Source organism: Coregonus lavaretus, assembly GCF_964263955.1.
Source record: "Coregonus lavaretus genome assembly, contig: HAP1_SCAFFOLD_2242, whole genome shotgun sequence".
NCBI classification, from domain to species: domain Eukaryota; kingdom Metazoa; phylum Chordata; class Actinopteri; order Salmoniformes; family Salmonidae; genus Coregonus; species Coregonus lavaretus.
Genome location: NW_028160757.1, coordinates 1004 through 22321, shown reverse-complemented (window position 1 = coordinate 22321; position 21318 = coordinate 1004). Strand labels below are relative to the sequence as shown.

General features: G+C 44.6%; 1 long non-coding RNA gene across 2 annotated transcripts; it reads left to right on the top strand.

The window, feature by feature from the left end:
- The first annotated feature begins 4031 nt into the window (after nt 1–4031).
- LOC311121473 lies at nt 4032–20145 on the top strand. Of its 2 annotated transcripts, none has more exons than XR_014612285.1 (3): nt 4032–5827; nt 8721–8756; nt 19627–20145. It is a non-coding gene; the product is annotated as an uncharacterized lncRNA (long non-coding RNA). The 2 variants fall into 2 exon arrangements; XR_014612286.1 differs by lacking the exon at nt 19627–20145 and adding an exon at nt 10639–16507.
- Nucleotides 20146–21318: the final 1173 nt, after the last annotated feature.

The following is a 21318-nucleotide window of genomic DNA, read 5'->3' as shown; positions in this document are numbered from 1 at the left end:
ACCAGAGGACACATATATACACATACTAATCAGGGGGAATGGGAACCAGAGGACACATATATACACATACTAATCAGGGGGAATGGGAACCAGAGGACACATATATACACATAGTAATCAGGGGGAATGGGAACCAGAGGACACATATATACACATACTAATCAGGGGGAATGGGAACCAGGGGACACATATATACACATAGTAATCAGGGGGAACCAGAGGACACATATATACACATACTAATCAGGGGGAATGGGAACCAGAGGACATATATATACACATACTAATCAGGGGAAATGGGAACCAGAGGACACATATATACACATACTAATCAGGGGGAAATGGGAACCAGAGGACACATATATACACATACTAACCAGGGGGAATGGGAACCAGAGGACACATATATACACATACTAATCAGGGGGAAATGGGAACCAGAGGACACATATATACACATACTAACCAGGGGGAATGGGAACCAGAGGGCACATATATACACATACTAATCAGGGGGAATGGGAACCAGAGGACACATATATACACAGAGTAATCAGGGGGAATGGGAACCAGAGGACACATATATACACATACTAATCAGGGGGAAATGGGAACCAGAGGACACATATATATACACATACTAACCAGGGGGAATGGGAACCAGTGAACACATATATACACATAGTAATCAGGGGGAATGGGAACCAGAGGACACATATATACACATACTAATCAGGGGGAATGGGAACCAGAGGACGCATATATACACATACTAATCAGGGGGAATGGGAACCAGGGGACGCATATATACACATACTAATCAGGGGAAATGGGGAACCAGAGGACACATATATACACATACTAATCAGGGGGAATGGGAACCAGAGGACACATATATACACATACTAATCAGGGGGAATGGGAACCAGAGGACACATATATACACATACTAATCAGGGGGAAATGGGAACCAGAGGACACATATATACACATACTAATCAGGGGGAAATGGGAACCAGAGGACACAAATATACACATACTAATCAGGGGGAATGGGAACCAGAGGACACATATATACACATACTAATCAGGGGGAATGGGGAACCAGAGGACACATATATACACATAGTAATCAGGGGGAATGGGAACCAGAGGACACATATATACACATAGTAATCAGGGGGAAATGGGAACCAGAGGGCACATATATACACATACTAATCAGGGGGAATGGGAACCAGAGGACACATATATACACAGAGTAATCAGGGGGAATGGGAACCAGAGGACACATATATACACATACTAATCAGGGGGAAATGGGAATCAGAGGGCACATATATACACATAGTAACCAGGGGGAAATGGGAACCAGAGGACACATATATACACATACTAATCAGGGGGAATGGGAACCAGAGGACACATATATTCACATACTAATCAGGGGGAATGGGAACCAGAGGACACATATATACACATAGTAATCAGGGGGAATGGGAACCAGAGGACACATATATACACATACTAATCAGGGGGAATGGGAACCAGGGGACACATATATACACATAGTAATCAGGGGGAACCAGAGGACACATATATACACATACTAATCAGGGGGAATGGGAACCAGAGGACATATATATACACATACTAATCAGGGGAAATGGGAACCAGAGGACACATATATACACATACTAATCAGGGGGAAATGGGAACCAGAGGACACATATATACACATACTAACCAGGGGGAATGGGAACCAGAGGACACATATATACACATACTAATCAGGGGGAATGGGAACCAGAGGACACATATATACACATACTAATCAGGGGGAATGGGAACCAGAGGACACATATATACACATACTAATAAGGGGGAATGGGAACCAGGGGACACATATATACACATAGTAATCAGGGGGAACCAGAGGACACATATATACACATACTAATCAGGGGGAATGGGAACCAGAGGACACATATATACACATACTAATCAGGGGAAATGGGAACCAGAGGACACATATATACACATACTAACCAGGGGGAATGGGAACCAGAGGACACATATATACACATACTAATCAGGGGGAATGGGGAACCAGAGGACACATATATACACATACTAATCAGGGGGAATGGGAACCAGGGGACACATATATACACATAGTAATCAGGGGGAACCAGAGGACACATATATACACATACTAATCAGGGGGAATGGGAACCAGAGGACACATATATACACATACTAATCAGGGGGAATGGGGAACAGAGGACACATATATACACATAGTAATCAGGGGGAAATGGGAACCAGAGGGCACATATATACACATACTAATCAGGGGGAATGGGAACCAGAGGACACATATATACACAGAGTAATCAGGGGGAATGGGAACCAGAGGACACATATATAAACACATACTAATCAGGGGAAATGGGAACCAGAGGACACATATATACACATAATAATCAGGGGGAATGGGAACCAGAGGACACATATATACACATACTAATCAGGGGGAATGGGAACCAGAGTACACATATATACACATAGTAATCAGGGGGAACCAGAGGACACATATATACACATACTAATCAGGGGGAATGGGAACCAGAGGACACATATATACACATACTAATCAGGGGGAATGGGGAACAGAGGACACATATATACACATAGTAATCAGGGGGAAATGGGAACCAGAGGGCACATATATACACATACTAATCAGGGGGAATGGGAACCAGAGGACACATATATACACAGAGTAATCAGGGGGAATGGGAACCAGAGGACACATATATAAACACATACTAATCAGGGGAAATGGGAACCAGAGGACACATATATACACATAATAATCAGGGGGAATGGGAACCAGAGGACACATATATACACATACTAATCAGGGGGAATGGGAACCAGAGTACACATATATACACATACTAATCAGGGGGAATGGGAACCAGGGGACACATATATACACATAGTAATCAGGGGGAACCAGAGGACACATATATACACATACTAATCAGGGGGAATGGGAACCAGAGGACACATATATACACATACTAATCAGGGGGAATGGGAACCAGAGGACACATATATACACATAGTAATCAGGGGGAATGGGAACCAGAGGACACATATATACACATACTAATCAGGGGGAATGGGAACCAGGGGACACATATATACACATAGTAATCAGGGGGAACCAGAGGACACATATATACACATACTAATCAGGGGGAATGGGAACCAGAGGACATATATATACACATACTAATCAGGGGAAATGGGAACCAGAGGACACATATATACACATACTAATCAGGGGGAAATGGGAACCAGAGGACACATATATACACATACTAACCAGGGGGAATGGGAACCAGAGGACACATATATACACATACTAATCAGGGGGAATGGGAACCAGAGGACACATATATACACATACTAATCAGGGGGAATGGGGAACCAGAGGACACATATATACACATACTAATCAGGGGGAATGGGAACCAGAGTACACATATATACACATACTAATCAGGGGGAATGGGAACCAGGGGACACATATATACACATAGTAATCAGGGGGAACCAGAGGACACATATATACACATACTAATCAGGGGGAATGGGAACCAGAGGACACATATATACACATATTAATCAGGGGAAATGGGAACCAGAGGACACATATATACACATACTAATCAGGGGGAAATGGGAACCAGAGGACACATATATACACATACTAACCAGGGGGAATGGGAACCAGAGGACACATATATACACATAGTAATCAGGGGGAATGGGAACCAGAGGACACAAATATACACATACTAATCAGGGGGAATGGGAACCAGAGGACACATATATACACATAGTAATCAGGGGGAATGGGAACCAGAGGACACATATATACACATACTAATCAGGGGGAATGGGAACCAGGGGACACATATATACAAATAGTAATCAGGGGGAACCAGAGGACACATATATACACATACTAATCAGGGGGAATGGGAACCAGAGGACACATATATACACATACTAATCAGGGGAAATGGGAACCAGAGGACACATATATACACATACTAATCAGGGGGAATGGGAACCAGGGGACACATATATACACATAGTAATCAGGGGGAACCAGAGGACACATATATACACATACTAATCAGGGGGAATGGGAACCAGAGGACATATATATACACATACTAATCAGGGGAAATGGGAACCAGAGGACACATATATACACATACTAATCAGGGGGAAATGGGAACCAGAGGACACATATATACACATACTAACCAGGGGGAATGGGAACCAGAGGACACATATATACACATACTAATCAGGGGGAATGGGAACCAGAGGACACATATATACACATACTAATCAGGGGGAATGGGAACCAGAGGACACATATATACACATACTAATCAGGGGGAATGGGAACCAGGGGACACATATATACACATAGTAATCAGGGGGAACCAGAGGACACATATATACACATACTAATCAGGGGGAATGGGAACCAGAGGACACATATATACACATACTAATCAGGGGAAATGGGAACCAGAGGACACATATATACACATACTAATCAGGGGGAAATGGGAACCAGAGGACACATATATACACATACTAACCAGGGGGAATGGGAACCAGAGGACACATATATACACATACTAATCAGGGGGAATGGGGAACCAGAGGACACATATATACACATACTAATCAGGGGGAATGGGAACCAGGGGACACATATATACATATAGTAATCAGGGGGAACCAGAGGACACATATATACACATACTAATCAGGGGGAATGGGAACCAGAGGACACATATATACACATACTAATCAGGGGGAATGGGGAACAGAGGACACATATATACACATACTAATCAGGGGGAAATGGGAACCAGAGGACACATATATACACATACTAACCAGGGGGAATGGGAACCAGAGGACACATATATACACATACTAATCAGGGGGAATGGGAACCAGAGGACACATATATACACATACTAATCAGGGGGAATGGGGAACCGGAGGACACATATATACACATACTAATCAGGGGGAATGGGAACCAGGGGACACATATATACACATAGTAATCAGGGGGAACCAGAGGACACATATATACACATGCTAATCAGGGGGAATGGGAACCAGAGGACACATATATACACATACTAATCAGGGGAAATGGGAACCAGAGGACACATATAGACACATACTAATCAGGGGGAAATGGGAACCAGAGGACACATATATACACATACTAACCAGGGGGAATGGGAACCAGAGGACACATATATACACATACTAATCAGGGGGAATGGGGAACCAGAGGACACATATATACACATAGTAATCAGGGGGAATGGGAACCAGAGGACACATATATACACATACTAATCAGGGGGAATGGGAACCAGAGGACACATATATACACATAGTAATCAGGGGGAATGGGAACCAGAGGACACATATATACACATACTAATCAGGGGAAATGGGAACCAGAGGACACATATATACACATAGTAATCAGGGGGAATGGGAACCAGAGGGGACATATATACACATACTAATCAGGGGGAACCAGAGGACACATATATACACATACTAATCAGGGGGAACCAGAGGACACATATATACACATACTAATCAGGGGGAATGGGAACCAGGTGTGTGTAATGAGACAAGATGATGTGTTTGTTTTCAGGTTCCAGAGTTCCGGAATTCTTGTCTCCTAAACAAGGTACGTATCGTTTTTAGATTTATATTTTTCATCTTATATTTCGAAATAATAACTTACTCTAATAAATAAAAAATAACAATTTTGAAATAAAAAAACCTGAAAAAAATAAATATTACAAATAAAATAAAAATAACAAAACAAATATTGTAAAGTGGTTGTCCCACTGGCTATCATAAGTTGAATGCACCAATTTGTAAGTGGCTCTGGATAAGAGCGTCTGCTAAATTATGTAAATGTAAAATGAAATTAAGTCCAGCATTTTTCTGTTTTTATCCACCTTGCTCTAGGGTGGTGTCTTTGTTAATGTTGTCGGTGTTTTGTTTTGTAGAATGTTTTCTTCTAGCATTTGGTAATATGTTTTTATGTAGTGTAACCTTCTCTTCTGAGGAACTTGAGTTCGGATTTAATATGTACAGTGCCTTCAGAAAGTATTCAAACCCCTTGACTTTTTCGAAATGTTGTTGTGTTACAAAGTTGGATTAAAATTGATTTAATGGTCATTTTTTGGCAACGATCTACAAAAAATATTCTAATGTCAAAGTGGAAAAACATTATTATTATTCATTTTAAAAAAGAAATAAAAAAATTATATAGTGCATTTGAAAAGTATTCAGACCCCTTGACTTTATCCACATTTTGTTATGTTACAGCCTTATTCTAAAATGGATTAAAACATTTTGTTGTTGTCAATCTACACACAACACCCCATAATGACAAAGCAAAAACAGGTTTTCAGAAATGTTTGCAAATGTATAAAAAAAAAAAAACAGAACAATTACATTTACATAAGTATTCAGACCCTTTCCTCAGTACTTTGTTGAAGCACCTTTGGCAGCGATTACAGACTCGAGTCTTCTTTGGTATGACGCTACAAGCTTGGCACACCTGTATTTGGGGAGTTTCTCCCATTCTTCTCTGCAGATCCTCTCAAGCTCTGTCAGGTTGGATGGGAGGCGTCGCTGTACAGCCATTTTCAGGTCTCTCCAGAGATGTTTGATCGGGTTTAAGTCCGGGCTCTGAATGGGCCACTCAAGGACATTCAGAGACTTGTCCCGAAGCCACTCCTGCGTTGTCTTGGCTGTGTGCTTAGGGTCATCGTCCTGTTGGAATGTGAACCTTCACCCCAGTCTGAGGTCCTGAGCACACTGGAACAGGTTTTCATCAAGGATCTCTCTGTACTTTGCTCCGTTCATCTTTCCCTCGATCCTGACTAGTCTCCCAGTCCCTGCCGCTGAAAAACATCCCCACAGCATGATTCTGCCACCACCATGATTCACCGTAGGGATGGTGCCAGGTTTCCTCCAGACATGAGGCTTGGCATTCAGGCCAAAGAGTTCAATATTGGTTTCATCAAACCAGGGAATCTTGTTTCTCATGGTCTGAGAGTCTTTAGGTGCCTTTTGGCAAACTCCAAGCGGGCTGTCATGTGCCTTTTACTGAGGAGTGGCTTCCGTCTGGCCACTCTACCATAAAGGCCTGATTGGTAGAGTGCTGCAGAGATGGTTGTCCTTCTGGAAGGTTCTCCCATCTCCACATAGTAATCAGGGGGAACCAGAGGACACATATATACACATACTAATCAGGGGGAATGGGAACCAGAGGACACATATATACACATATTAATCAGGGGAAATGGGAACCAGAGGACACATATATACACATACTAATCAGGGGGAAATGGGAACCAGAGGACACATATATACACATACTAACCAGGGGGAATGGGAACCAGAGGACACATATATACACATAGTAATCAGGGGGAATGGGAACCAGAGGACACAAATATACACATACTAATCAGGGGGAATGGGAACCAGAGGACACATATATACACATAGTAATCAGGGGGAATGGGAACCAGAGGACACATATATACACATACTAATCAGGGGGAATGGGAACCAGGGGACACATATATACACATAGTAATCAGGGGGAACCAGAGGACACATATATACACATACTAATCAGGGGGAATGGGAACCAGAGGACACATATATACACATGCTAATCAGGGGGAATGGGAACAGAGGACACATATATACACATACTAATCAGGGGGAAATGGGAACCAGAGGACACATATATACACATACTAACCAGGGGGAATGGGAACCAGAGGACACATATATACACATACTAATCAGGGGGAATGGGAACCAGAGGACACATATATACACATACTAATCAGGGGGAATGGGGAACCGGAGGACACATATATACACATACTAATCAGGGGGAATGGGAACCAGGGGACACATATATACACATAGTAATCAGGGGGAACCAGAGGACACATATATACACATGCTAATCAGGGGGAATGGGAACCAGAGGACACATATATACACATACTAATCAGGGGAAATGGGAACCAGAGGACACATATAGACACATACTAATCAGGGGGAAATGGGAACCAGAGGACACATATATACACATACTAACCAGGGGGAATGGGAACCAGAGGACACATATATACACATACTAATCAGGGGGAATGGGGAACCAGAGGACACATATATACACATAGTAATCAGGGGGAATGGGAACCAGAGGACACATATATACACATACTAATCAGGGGGAATGGGAACCAGAGGACACATATATACACATAGTAATCAGGGGGAATGGGAACCAGAGGACACATATATACACATACTAATCAGGGGAAATGGGAACCAGAGGACACATATATACACATAGTAATCAGGGGGAATGGGAACCAGAGGGGACATATATACACATACTAATCAGGGGGAACCAGAGGACACATATATACACATACTAATCAGGGGGAACCAGAGGACACATATATACACATACTAATCAGGGGGAATGGGAACCAGGTGTGTGTAATGAGACAAGATGATGTGTTTGTTTTCAGGTTCCAGAGTTCCGGAATTCTTGTCTCCTAAACAAGGTACGTATCGTTTTTAGATTTATATTTTTCATCTTATATTTCGAAATAATAACTTACTCTAATAAATAAAAAATAACAATTTTGAAATAAAAAAACCTGAAAAAAATAAATATTACAAATAAAATAAAAATAACAAAACAAATATTGTAAAGTGGTTGTCCCACTGGCTATCATAAGTTGAATGCACCAATTTGTAAGTGGCTCTGGATAAGAGCGTCTGCTAAATTATGTAAATGTAAAATGAAATTAAGTCCAGCATTTTTCTGTTTTTATCCACCTTGCTCTAGGGTGGTGTCTTTGTTAATGTTGTCGGTGTTTTGTTTTGTAGAATGTTTTCTTCTAGCATTTGGTAATATGTTTTTATGTAGTGTAACCTTCTCTTCTGAGGAACTTGAGTTCGGATTTAATATGTACAGTGCCTTCAGAAAGTATTCAAACCCCTTGACTTTTTCGAAATGTTGTTGTGTTACAAAGTTGGATTAAAATTGATTTAATGGTCATTTTTTGGCAACGATCTACAAAAAATATTCTAATGTCAAAGTGGAAAAACATTATTATTATTCATTTTTAAAAAGAAATAAAAAAATTATATAGTGCATTTGAAAAGTATTCAGACCCCTTGACTTTATCCACATTTTGTTATGTTACAGCCTTATTCTAAAATGGATTAAAACATTTTGTTGTTGTCAATCTACACACAACACCCCATAATGACAAAGCAAAAACAGGTTTTCAGAAATGTTTGCAAATGTATAAAAAAAAAAAAACAGAACAATTACATTTACATAAGTATTCAGACCCTTTCCTCAGTACTTTGTTGAAGCACCTTTGGCAGCGATTACAGACTCGAGTCTTCTTTGGTATGACGCTACAAGCTTGGCACACCTGTATTTGGGGAGTTTCTCCCATTCTTCTCTGCAGATCCTCTCAAGCTCTGTCAGGTTGGATGGGAGGCGTCGCTGTACAGCCATTTTCAGGTCTCTCCAGAGATGTTTGATCGGGTTTAAGTCCGGGCTCTGAATGGGCCACTCAAGGACATTCAGAGACTTGTCCCGAAGCCACTCCTGCGTTGTCTTGGCTGTGTGCTTAGGGTCATCGTCCTGTTGGAATGTGAACCTTCACCCCAGTCTGAGGTCCTGAGCACACTGGAACAGGTTTTCATCAAGGATCTCTCTGTACTTTGCTCCGTTCATCTTTCCCTCGATCCTGACTAGTCTCCCAGTCCCTGCCGCTGAAAAACATCCCCACAGCATGATTCTGCCACCACCATGATTCACCGTAGGGATGGTGCCAGGTTTCCTCCAGACATGAGGCTTGGCATTCAGGCCAAAGAGTTCAATATTGGTTTCATCAAACCAGGGAATCTTGTTTCTCATGGTCTGAGAGTCTTTAGGTGCCTTTTGGCAAACTCCAAGCGGGCTGTCATGTGCCTTTTACTGAGGAGTGGCTTCCGTCTGGCCACTCTACCATAAAGGCCTGATTGGTAGAGTGCTGCAGAGATGGTTGTCCTTCTGGAAGGTTCTCCCATCTCCACAGAGGAACTCTGGAGTTCTTGGTCACCTCCCTGACCAAGGCCCTTCACCCACGATTGCTCAGTTTGGCCGGGCGGCCAGCTCTAGGAAGAGTCTTGGTGGTTCCAAACTTCTTCCATTTAAGAATGATGGAGGCCACTGTGTTCTTGGGGACCTTCAATGCTGCAGACATTTTTGGTACCCACCCCCCAGATCTGTGCCTTGACAAAATCCTGTTTCAGAGATCTACAGACAATTCCTTCGACCTCATGGCTTGGGTTTTGCTCTGACATGCACTGTCAACTGTGAGACCTTATATAGACAGGGGTGTGCCTTTCCAAATCATGTCCAATCAATTGAATTTACCACAGGTGAACTTCAATCAAGTTGTAGAAACATCTCAAGGATGATCAATGGAAACAGGATGCACCTGAGCTCAATTTCGAGTCTCATAGCAAAGGATCTGAATACTTATGTAAATAAGGTATTTATGTTTTTTATTTTTCATAATTTTGAAAAAAAGTGTAAAAACCTGTTTTTGCTTTGCTATTATGGGGTATTGTGTTTAGATTGATGAGGAAAACATTTTATTTAATTGATTTTAGAATGAGGCTGTGACGTAACAAAATGTGGAAAAAGGGGAAGCGGTCTGAATCGTCTCAGAATGCACTGTATATCTTGATTAGATTAGTATTCAACCCCCTGAGTCAATACATGTTAGAATCACCTTTGACAGTGATTACAGCTGTGAGTCTTTCTGGGTAAGTGTCTAAGAGTTTTGCATACCTGGATTGTCGCATTGTTTGTAACAGCGATTACTCACCTCGAACTGGACAAATATTTATTTCTTTAATGTGTCCGATGAGAAGGATATACTGTACTATACCTAGACCCACTCCAATTCGCATACCGCCCCAACAGATCCACCGATCTCAATCGCACTACACACTGCCCTTTCCCACCTGGACAAAAGGAACACCTATGTAAGAATGCTGTTCATTGACTGCAGCTCAGCGTTCAACACCATAGTACCCACAAAGCTCATCACTAAGCTAAGGACCCTGGGACTAAACACCTCCCTCTGCAACTGGATCCTGGACTTCCTGATGGGCATCCCCCAGGTGGTAAGGGTAGGTAACAACACATCTGCCACGCTGATCCTCAACACGCGGGCCTCTCAGGGGTGCGTGCTTAGTTCCCCTCCTGTACTCCCTGTTCACCCACGACTGCTTGGCCAGGCACGACTCCAACACCATCATTAATTTAGCTGACGACACAACGGTGGTAGGCCTGATCATGGTAGGCCTGATCACCGACAACGATGAGATAGCCTATAGGGAGGAGGTCAGAGACCTGGCAGAGTGGTTGCAGGACAACAACCTCTCCCTCAACATGAACAAGACAAAGGAGATGATCGTGGACTACAGGAAAAGGAGGGCCGAACACGCCCTCATTCACATCGACGGGGCTGTAGTGGAGTTCCTTGGTGTCCACATCACCAACAAATTATCATGGCCCAAACACACAAAGAAAGTCGTGGGCTACAGTTACACTACGATCTGTGTCGACCGGGAGACCCATGAGGCGGCGCACAATTGGCCCAGCGTTGTCCGGGTTAGGGGAGCGTTTTTGGCCGGCCGGGATGTCCTTGTCCCATCACGCTCTAGCGACTCCTGTGGCAGGCCGGGCGCATTTACGCTGACACAGTCGCCACCTGGACGGTGTTTCCTTCGACACATTGGTGAGGCTGGCTTCCATGATAAGCGAGCAGTGTGTCAAGAAAGCAGTGCAGCTTGGCAGGGTCGTGTTTCGGTGGACGCATGGCTCTCGACCTTTCCCGATTCCGTATGGGAGTTGCAGCGACGTGACAAGACTGTAACTACCAATTGGATATCACGAAATTGGGGAGAAAAAGGCATAAAAAATGTAATAAGAAAGTTGTGAAAAGGGCCTTTTCCCCATATGGAGACTGAAAAGATTTAGCAAGTTATACAGCTGCACCATTGAGAGCATCCTGACCGGTTGCATCACCGCCTGCTTGGCATCTGACCGTAAGGCGCTACAGAGGGTAGTGCGTACGGCCCAGTACATCACTGGGGCCAAGCTTCCTGCCATCCAGGACCTCAATACCAGGCGGTGTCAGAGGAAGGTCCTAAAAATGGTCATAGACTCCAGCCACCCTAGTCATAGACTGTTTTCTCTGCTACCGCACAGCAAGCGGTACCGGAATGCTAAGTCTAAAGACTGCTGAACATTTAATCAAATGACCACCCAGACTATTTAGATTGACACCCTCCCCCCTTTGTTTTTACACAACTGCTACTCACTGTTTATTATCTATCTATAGTCACTTTACCCCTACCTACATGTACAAATTACCTCGACTAACCTGTACCCCCGCACATTGACTCGGTACCGGTACCCCCTGTATATAGCCTCGTTATTGTTATTTTATTGTGTTACTTTAGATTTTAGATTTTCAAGCCGATTTAAGTCAAAACTGTAACTAGGCCACTCAGGAACATTCGGTGTCATCTTGGTAAGCAACGCCAGTGTATATTTGGCCTTGTGTTTTAGGCTAATTGTGACGAGGTGTGACTAAAGGAGGCAGGTGAAGTGGAGGGACGTATATACCCCTGGCGCAGGGACTCGGTGACGTATGTTTCCATAGCCTCCGTTTCAGCCTGTGACAGGGGATTCACATGACTCCTGGGAGGTACAGCGTCTACCCGAAGGTTTATCGCGCAATCCCCCTCCTGATGAGGTGGTAATTTTGTCGCTTGTGTCTTGGAAAATGCGAGCGCCAGATCATGGTATTCGGGGGGAATGCGCACGGTGGGGGTACCGTCTGGACTTTCCACCGTGGTCGCACCAACGGAAACACCTAGACACCTACCCGGACACTCACGCGACCACCCTGTAAGAACCTTCTGCGGCCATGAGAAATTGGGGTTGTGAAGGGCTAACCATGGGATACCCAAGACTACAGGGTAAGCAGGAGACTCAATAATCATAAAGGTGATCTGCTCAACATGCGTCTCCTGCGTAATCATGGTGACTGGTACAGTAACCTCCTTAACCAACCAAGACCCTAATGGTCAACTATCAAGTGCTCTGATGGGGAGTGGAATGGATAGGGAAACCAATGAAATGCCTTGACGGCGTGCAAATGCCCTGTCCATAAAGTTCCCAGCTGCGCCTGAATCGACTAGCGCCCTACACTAGGAAACTACCAGGTGATCGGGAAAGGAGATAGATAGGGACAGTGCGCCGCAAAGGGCTCTGAACAAGTTTGGGTGTTCGTTACCTGGGGTGATGCGTGAGTACCCTGCCTACCGCCTCCAGACCCAAAAGAACGTTGACTGCGACGTGAGGTGGATTGTCCCTTCGTGCCACCAGAGTGGCACTGTCGCTGACCTCCTGCGCTCTCTCGACCGGTGGCTCCCCCCAGCTCCATCTGCTCGGGGTCAAAGTCGTCCGGAGTGGGAACAGGCAGACCCCTACCAGGACGTCCTCTGGCTGCTAGCAGATTGTCCAGCCAGATGGCCATGTCCACCAGTTGGAAGAACGATAGCATGGCATCACGGCAGGCTAGCTCCCGTCGGACGTCCTCCCTTAGGTGGCACCGGAAATGGTCGATCAGGGCCCGCTCGTTCCACCCGGACCCCGCTGCCAGTGTCCGGAACTCCAGCGCTTTGTCCTGTGCGGTCCTCGTCCCCTGCCTCAGATGGACCAGTCGTTCGCCCGCCTCTCGACCCTCAGGCGGGTGATCAAAAACGGCCCGAAAGAGGCGAGCAAACTCGCCGTAGTCCTCCAACGTGGTGTGGAACGAGAGAGGTGCCGTGTTGGAGGACTACGGGGAGTTTGCTCGCCTCTTTCGGGCCGTTTTTTTTTGTTGCCGTGATGCCACTCCAGGGCTCTCCCACAAAGGCAGGAAATGAGGACGGATACCTTCTCCCGCTCCAGTGGTGCCGGCCTGATGCTGGAGAAATACAGCTAGAGTTGGAGCATAAATCCCTTACATCGCGCTGCCGCCCCATCAAACTCCAGTGGCCCGGGATATCTGGATCCCACAAGGGACTGGGGTGAAGGTGGCTGGACACGGTTGGCCAGCTGGTCTCGATAGATCAGGTCCTCTCCTCTCCAGGCGTTCTACTACCTGAAGAACCCGATCCATCGCTTCCCCCAAGCTGGCCAGCATCGAGGAAAGCTCCTGGACCCTTGCCACAACTCCAGGCATGCGGTCTTCTCCTGCTGACTCCATATCAGATCAGATGAGTGATTCTGTGGCGAGGTGTGAATGAAGGAGTCAGGCGCAGGAGGTAAAACACCGAAGTCCAGAGTTTATTCCGTTTACATAAATCAAACACTCCCAGCGTAAACACGAAACTATAACAAGGGAAACATTCCACCTTGGAAAGTACATATAGAAGAGTAGCTCAACCGAGCTCCTCACTCTCACAATAAACAATCACTCACAAAGACAAGGGGAACAGAGGTAACACTTATACACATACTAATTAGGGGAAAGAGCACCAGGTGTGTGTGATTGACAAGACATGACAAGTGGAGTGATGAGAATGGGATCGGCAGTAGCTAGTACTCCGGTGACGACGAACGCCGAAGCCTGCCCGAACCAGGAGGCGGGGCAGCCTCGGCGGAAGTCGTGACACTAATGTCCTGCTGAAAGGTGAATTTGTCTCTCAGCCACCACCATGCTTGAAAATAGAGTAGTACTCAGTGATGTTTTGTGTTGGATTTGCCCCAAACATAATGCTTTATATTCAGGACATAGAGTTAATTTCTTTGCCACATTTTTTTGCAGTTTTATTTTAGTGCCCTGTTATTTTTATTCTGTACAGGCTTTCTTCTTTTCATTCTGTCATTTAGGTTAGTATTGTGGAGTAACTACAATGATGTTGATCCATCCTCAGTTGTCTCCTATCACAGCCAATAATCTCTGTAACTGTTTTAAAGTCACCATTGGCCTCATGGTGAAATCCCTGAGTGGTTTCCTTCCTCTCCGGCAACTGAGTTAGGAAGGATGCCTGTATCTTTGTAGTGGCTGGGTGTATTGATACACCATCCAAAGTGTAATTAATCACTTCACCATGCTCAAAGGGATATTCAATGTCTGCTTTTTTATTTTGACCCATCTACCAATAGGTGCCCTTCTTTGCAAGGCATTGGAAAACCTCCCTGGTCTTTGTGGTTGAATCTGTGTTTGGAATTCACTGCTCGACTGAGGGACCTTACAGATAATTGTATGTGTGGGGTACAGAGATGAGGTAGTCATTCAGAAATCATGTTAAACAGGGGTTGAATACTTATTGACTCAAGGCATTTCAGATTTTCATTTTTTATTTATTTCAACAAAATTCTAAAAACATAATTCCACTTTGAAATTATGGGGTATTGTGTGTAGGCCAGTGACACACCATCTCTGTTTAATCCATTTTAAATTCATGCTGTAACACAACAAAATGTGGAAAAAGTCACTTTCTGAAGGCACTGTATGTGTGTTACAGTCTGTAAGTAGGCAGAAGTATCAGAACTCAGGATAAGACCCAGATGCAGACAGTTCGAATCACAGATGTTTATTAACAAAACAGGGGGCAGGCAGACGACAGGTCAAGGGCAGGCAGAGGTCAGTAATCCAGGGCAGGGTCAGACAGGTACAGAACAGCAGGCAGGCTCAGGGGCAGGCAGAACCGGAAAAACAGGATCTAGAGAGAAACAGGAGTAAAAACACGCTTGACGAGACAAGACGAACTGGCAACAGACAAACAGAAAACACTGGTATAAATACACAGGGGATAACGGGGAAGATGGGCGACACCTAGAGGGGTTGGAGACAAGCACAAAGACAGGTGAAACAGATCAGGGTGTGACACAGAAGTATGTGAGTATTATATGTGTAGTATGTGTGTAGTGTATATATATATATATAAATATTTATTCATAAATAAACTGGTGCAGTACCTCCACCTAATAAGTAATACACTGCTCAAAAAACTAAAGGGAACACTTAAACAACACAATGTAACTCCAAGTCAATCACACTTCTGTGAAATCAAACTGTCCACTTAGGAAGCAACACTGATTGACAATACATTTCACATGCTGTTGTGCAAATGGGATAGACAGCAGGTGGAAATTATAGGCAATTAGCAAGACACCCCCAATAAAGGACTGGTTTTGCAGGTGGTGACCACAGACCACTTCTCAGTTCCTATGCTTCCTGGCTGATGTTTTGGTCACTTTTGAATGCTGGCGGTGCTTTCACTCTAGTGGTAGCATGAGACGGAGTCTACAACCCACACAAGTGGTTCAGGTAGTGCAGCTCATCCAGGATGGCACATCAATGCGAGCTGTGGCAAGAAGGTTTGCTGTGTCTGTCAGCGTTGTGTCCAGAGCATGGAGGCGCTACCAGGAGACAGGCCAGTACATCAGGAGACGTGGAGGAGGTTGTAGGAGGGCAACAACCCAGCAGCAGGACTGCTACCTCCGCCTTTGTGCAAGGAGGAGCAGGAGGAGCACTGTCAGAGCCCTGCAAAATGACCTCCAGCAGGCCACAAATGTGCATGTGTCTGCTCAAACGGTCAGAAACAGACTCCATGAGGGTAGTATGAGGGCCCGACGTCCACAGGTGGGGGTTGTGCTTACAGCCCAACACCGTGCAGGACGTTTGGCATTTGCCAGAGAACACCAAGATTGGCAAATTCGCCACTGGCGCACTGTGCTCTTCACAGATGAAAGCAGGTTCACACTGAGCACATGTGACAGACGTGACAGAGTCTGGAGACGCCGTGGAGAACGTTCTGCTGCCTGCAACATCCTCCAGCATGACCGGTTTGGCGGTGGGTCAGTCATGGTGTGGGGTGGCATTTCTTTGGGGGGCCGCACAGCCCTCCATGTGCTCGCCAGAGTTAGCCTGACTGCCATTAGGTACCGAGATGAGATCCTCAGACCCCTTGTGAGACCATATGCTGGTGCGGTTGGCCCTGGGTTCCTCCTAATGCAAGACAATGCTAGACCTCATGTGGCTGGAGTGTGTCAGCAGTTCCTGCAAGAGGAAGGCATTGATGCTATGGACTGGCACGCCCGTTCCCCAGACCTGAATCCAATTGAGCACATCTGGGACATCATGTCTCGCTCCATCCACCAACGCCACGTTGCACCACAGACTGTCCAGGAGTTGGCGGATGCTTTAGTCCAGGTCTGGGAGGAGATCCCTCAGGAGACCATCCGCCACCTCATCAGGAGCATGCCCAGGCGTTGTAGGAAGGTCATACAGGCAAGTGGAGGCCACACACACTACTGAGCCTCATTTTGACTTGTTTTAAGGACATTACATCAAAGTTGGATCAGCCTGTAGTGTGGCTTTCCACTTTAATTTTGAGGGTGACTCCAAATCCAGACCTCCATGGGTTGATACATTTGATTTCCATTGATAATTTTTGTGTGATTTTGTTGCCAGCACATTCAACTATGTAAAGAAAAAAGTATTTAATAAGATTATTTCATTCATTCAGATCTAGGATGTGTTATTTTAGTGTTCCCTTAATTTTTTTTGAGCAGTGTATATCCCTAAAAAATATATGGTTTAGCTTCTAGGAAATATAATTGAACTATACTGTATAGCGAACTACACCCTTAAAGGTCAACTGCCTTTTTGAACCAACTATTAAAGGTCAACTGCCCCTTAGAACCAACTATTAAAGGTCAACTGCCTTTTTGAACCAACTATTAAAGGTCAACTGCCACTTAGAACCAACTATTAAAGGTCAACTGCCACTTAGAACCAACTATTAAAGGTCAACTGCCCCTTAGAACCAACTATTAAAGGTCAACTGCCCCTTAGAACCAACTATTAAAGGTCAAATGCCACTTAGAACCAACAATTAAAGGTCAAATGCCACTTAGAACCAACTATTAAAGGTCAACTGCCCCTTAGAACCAACTATTAAAGGTCAAATGCCACTTAGAACCAACTATTAAAGGTCAACTGCCCCTTAGAACCAACTATTAAAGGTCAACTGCCCCTTAGAACCAACTATTTAAGGTCAAATGCCACTTAGAACCAACAATTAAAGGTCAACTGCCACTTAGAACCAACTATTAAAGGTCAACTGCCCCTTAGAACCAACTATTAAAGGTCAACTGCCACTTAGAACCAACTATTAAAGGTCAACTGCCTCTTAGAACCAACTATTAAAGGTCAACTGCCACTTAGAACCAACTATTAAAGGTCAACTGCCACTTAGAACTAACTATTAAAGGTCAACTGCCCCTTAGAACCAACTATTAAAGGTCAACTGCCACTTAGAACCAACTATTAAAGGTCAACTGCCCCTTAGAACCAACTATTAAAGGTCAACTGCCCCTTAGAACCAACTATTAAAGGTCAACTGCCACTTAGAACCAACTATTAAAGGTCAACTGCCACTTAGAACCAACTATTAAAGGTCAACTGCCCCTTAGAACCAACTATTAAAGGTCAACTGCCCCTTAGAACCAACTATTAAAGGTCAACTGCCACTTAGAACCAACTATTAAAGGTCAACTGCCACTTAGAACCAACTCCTCTGGTTTTAAACGGCCTACGTGGCATCGATATAAGTCAGAAAGATTTATTCCAGTGTCTAAATGGGCTACAGATCATTTTGGTAAGGAAGTCAGTCTTGTCCAAAACAGAGTTTTGTAAGTGAGTTTGTCACGACTTACTGTGGGGTTGGGTTACATGCCCACTTCTGCCAGTGAGGGGATTCTATTAGGCTGGCCAAGGCTCCCGGGTAGCCGTAGTTTTCACCTCCCAGGTAGCCGTAGTTTGCACCTCCCGGGTAGCCGTAGTTTGCACCTCCCAGGTAGCCGTAGTTTGCACCTCCCGGGTAGCCGTAGTTTGCACCTCCCAGGTAGCCGTAGTTTGCACCTCCCGGGTAGCCGTAGTTTGCACCTCCCGGGTAGCCGTAGTTTGCCCCTCCCGGGTAGCCGTAGTTTGCACCTCCCGGGTAGCCGTAGTTTGCACCTCCCGGGTAGCCGTAGTTTGCACCTCCCGGGTAGCCGTAGTTTGCACCGGGTGAAAAGTGATTGCATTCGTTTTGGAACCGGGCTGCCTCCCGTTCTGGCCGATGGCGAAGTCGGCTTAAAACAAAAGTGAAGTAGGTGGAGTAATTAGTAGGATTCTGTGTTTTCACATGCAAAGTGGTTGCTTTTGATAAAATCTGCCTTCCTAATTAAAACTATTTTGAAAATTCTAACATATATATTGGTGGAAAAGAGATGTTGTATGTTTCTGAACGATGGATCATGTTGCCTGGTTGATAACATAACCAAGAGGTGCTGTTTGATTTGAGCAGAGCGCTCCTCCCACACCGGCTCCGCCCTCATAGACCAGTTCAACCCGGGCCAGCTTAATTGAACTCTGACATTGATGCACAATTGCCCAGAGACAACACGTTGTGGTCTGCATATGGGTGCAACACACACATTTCGCTCTGCAAGAAATGAGTGAAAATGGACTTCCATAAAGTGCAAACTTTCCAATGCATTTCAACAATATAACCAGGAATGGATTACATCCGACAAGGTGACTTCTGCTGCCTGCTAACCGTCAAACCACTGGCGTTGGTGAGTATGTTAGCTAGGTAGATACCTTTTATTTATTTATTTATTTTTATTTATTTTTTATTTCACCTTTATTTAACCAGGTAAGCCAGTTGAGAACAGGTTCTCATTTACAACTGCGACCTGGCCAAGATAAAGCAAAGTAGTGCAATAAAAACAACAGAGTTACATATGGGGTAAAAAAAAAACATAAAGTCAGAAATACAACAGAAAATATATATACAGTGTGTGCAAATGTAGCAAGTTATGGAGGTAAGGCAATAAATAGGCTATAGTGCAGAATAATTACAATAGTATTAACACTGGAATGCTAGATGTGCAAGAGATTATGTGCAAATAGAGATACTGGGGTGCAAAAGAGCAAAATAAATAACAATATAGGGATGAGGTAGTTGGGTGGGCTAATTTCGGATGGGCTGTGTACAGGTGCAGTGATCGGTAAGGTGCTCTGACAACTGATGCTTAAAGTTATTGAGGGAGATAAGAGTCTCCAGCTTCAGAGATTTTTGCAATTCGTTCCAGTCATTGGCAGCAGAGAACTGGAAGGAATGGCGGCCAAAGGAGGTGTTGGCTTTGGGGATGACCAGTGAGATATACCTGCTGGAGCGCAGACTACGGGTGGGTGCTGCTATGGTGACCAATGAGCTAAGATAAGGCGGGGATTTGCCTAGCAGTGATTTATAGATGGCCTGGAGCCAGTGGGTTTGACGACGAACATGTAGTGAGGACCAGCCAACAAGAGCGTACAGGTCACAGTGGTGGGTAGTGTATGGGGCTTTGGAGACAAAACGGATGGCACTGTGATAGACTACATCCAATTTGCTGAGTAGAGTGTTGGAGGCTATTTTGTAAATTACATCGCCGAAGTCAAGGATCGGTAGGATAGTCAGTTTTACGAGGGCATGTTTGGCAGCATGAGTGAAGGAGGCTTTATTGCGAAATAGGAAGACGATTCTAGATTTAACTTTGGATTGGAGATTCTTTATGTGAGTCTGGAAGTTGAGTTTACAGTCTAACCAGACACCTAGGTATTTGTAGTTGTCCACATACTCTAGGTCAGACCCGTCGAGAGTGGTGATTCTAGTCGGGTGGGCGGGTGCCAGCAGCGTTCGATTGAAAAGCATGCATTTAGTTTTACTAGTGTTTAAGAGCAGTTGGAGGCTACTGAAGGATTTGAAGCTCGTTTGGAGGTTTGTTAACACAGTGTCCAATGAAGGGCCAGATGTATACAAAATACCTGGTATAAGCTAGTAGCTATCTCTGGTTATACAACATTATTTGATAACGCTAGCGAGCCAGGCTAGCTATGATACCACAGATTAAAGGGGAACAATACTGTAGCTAGCTAAATACATCAAGTTAACGCGTAATGTAGCATGTCAGGTGTCTCCCGAGTTGCGCAGCGTTCCATGGCACTGCATCGC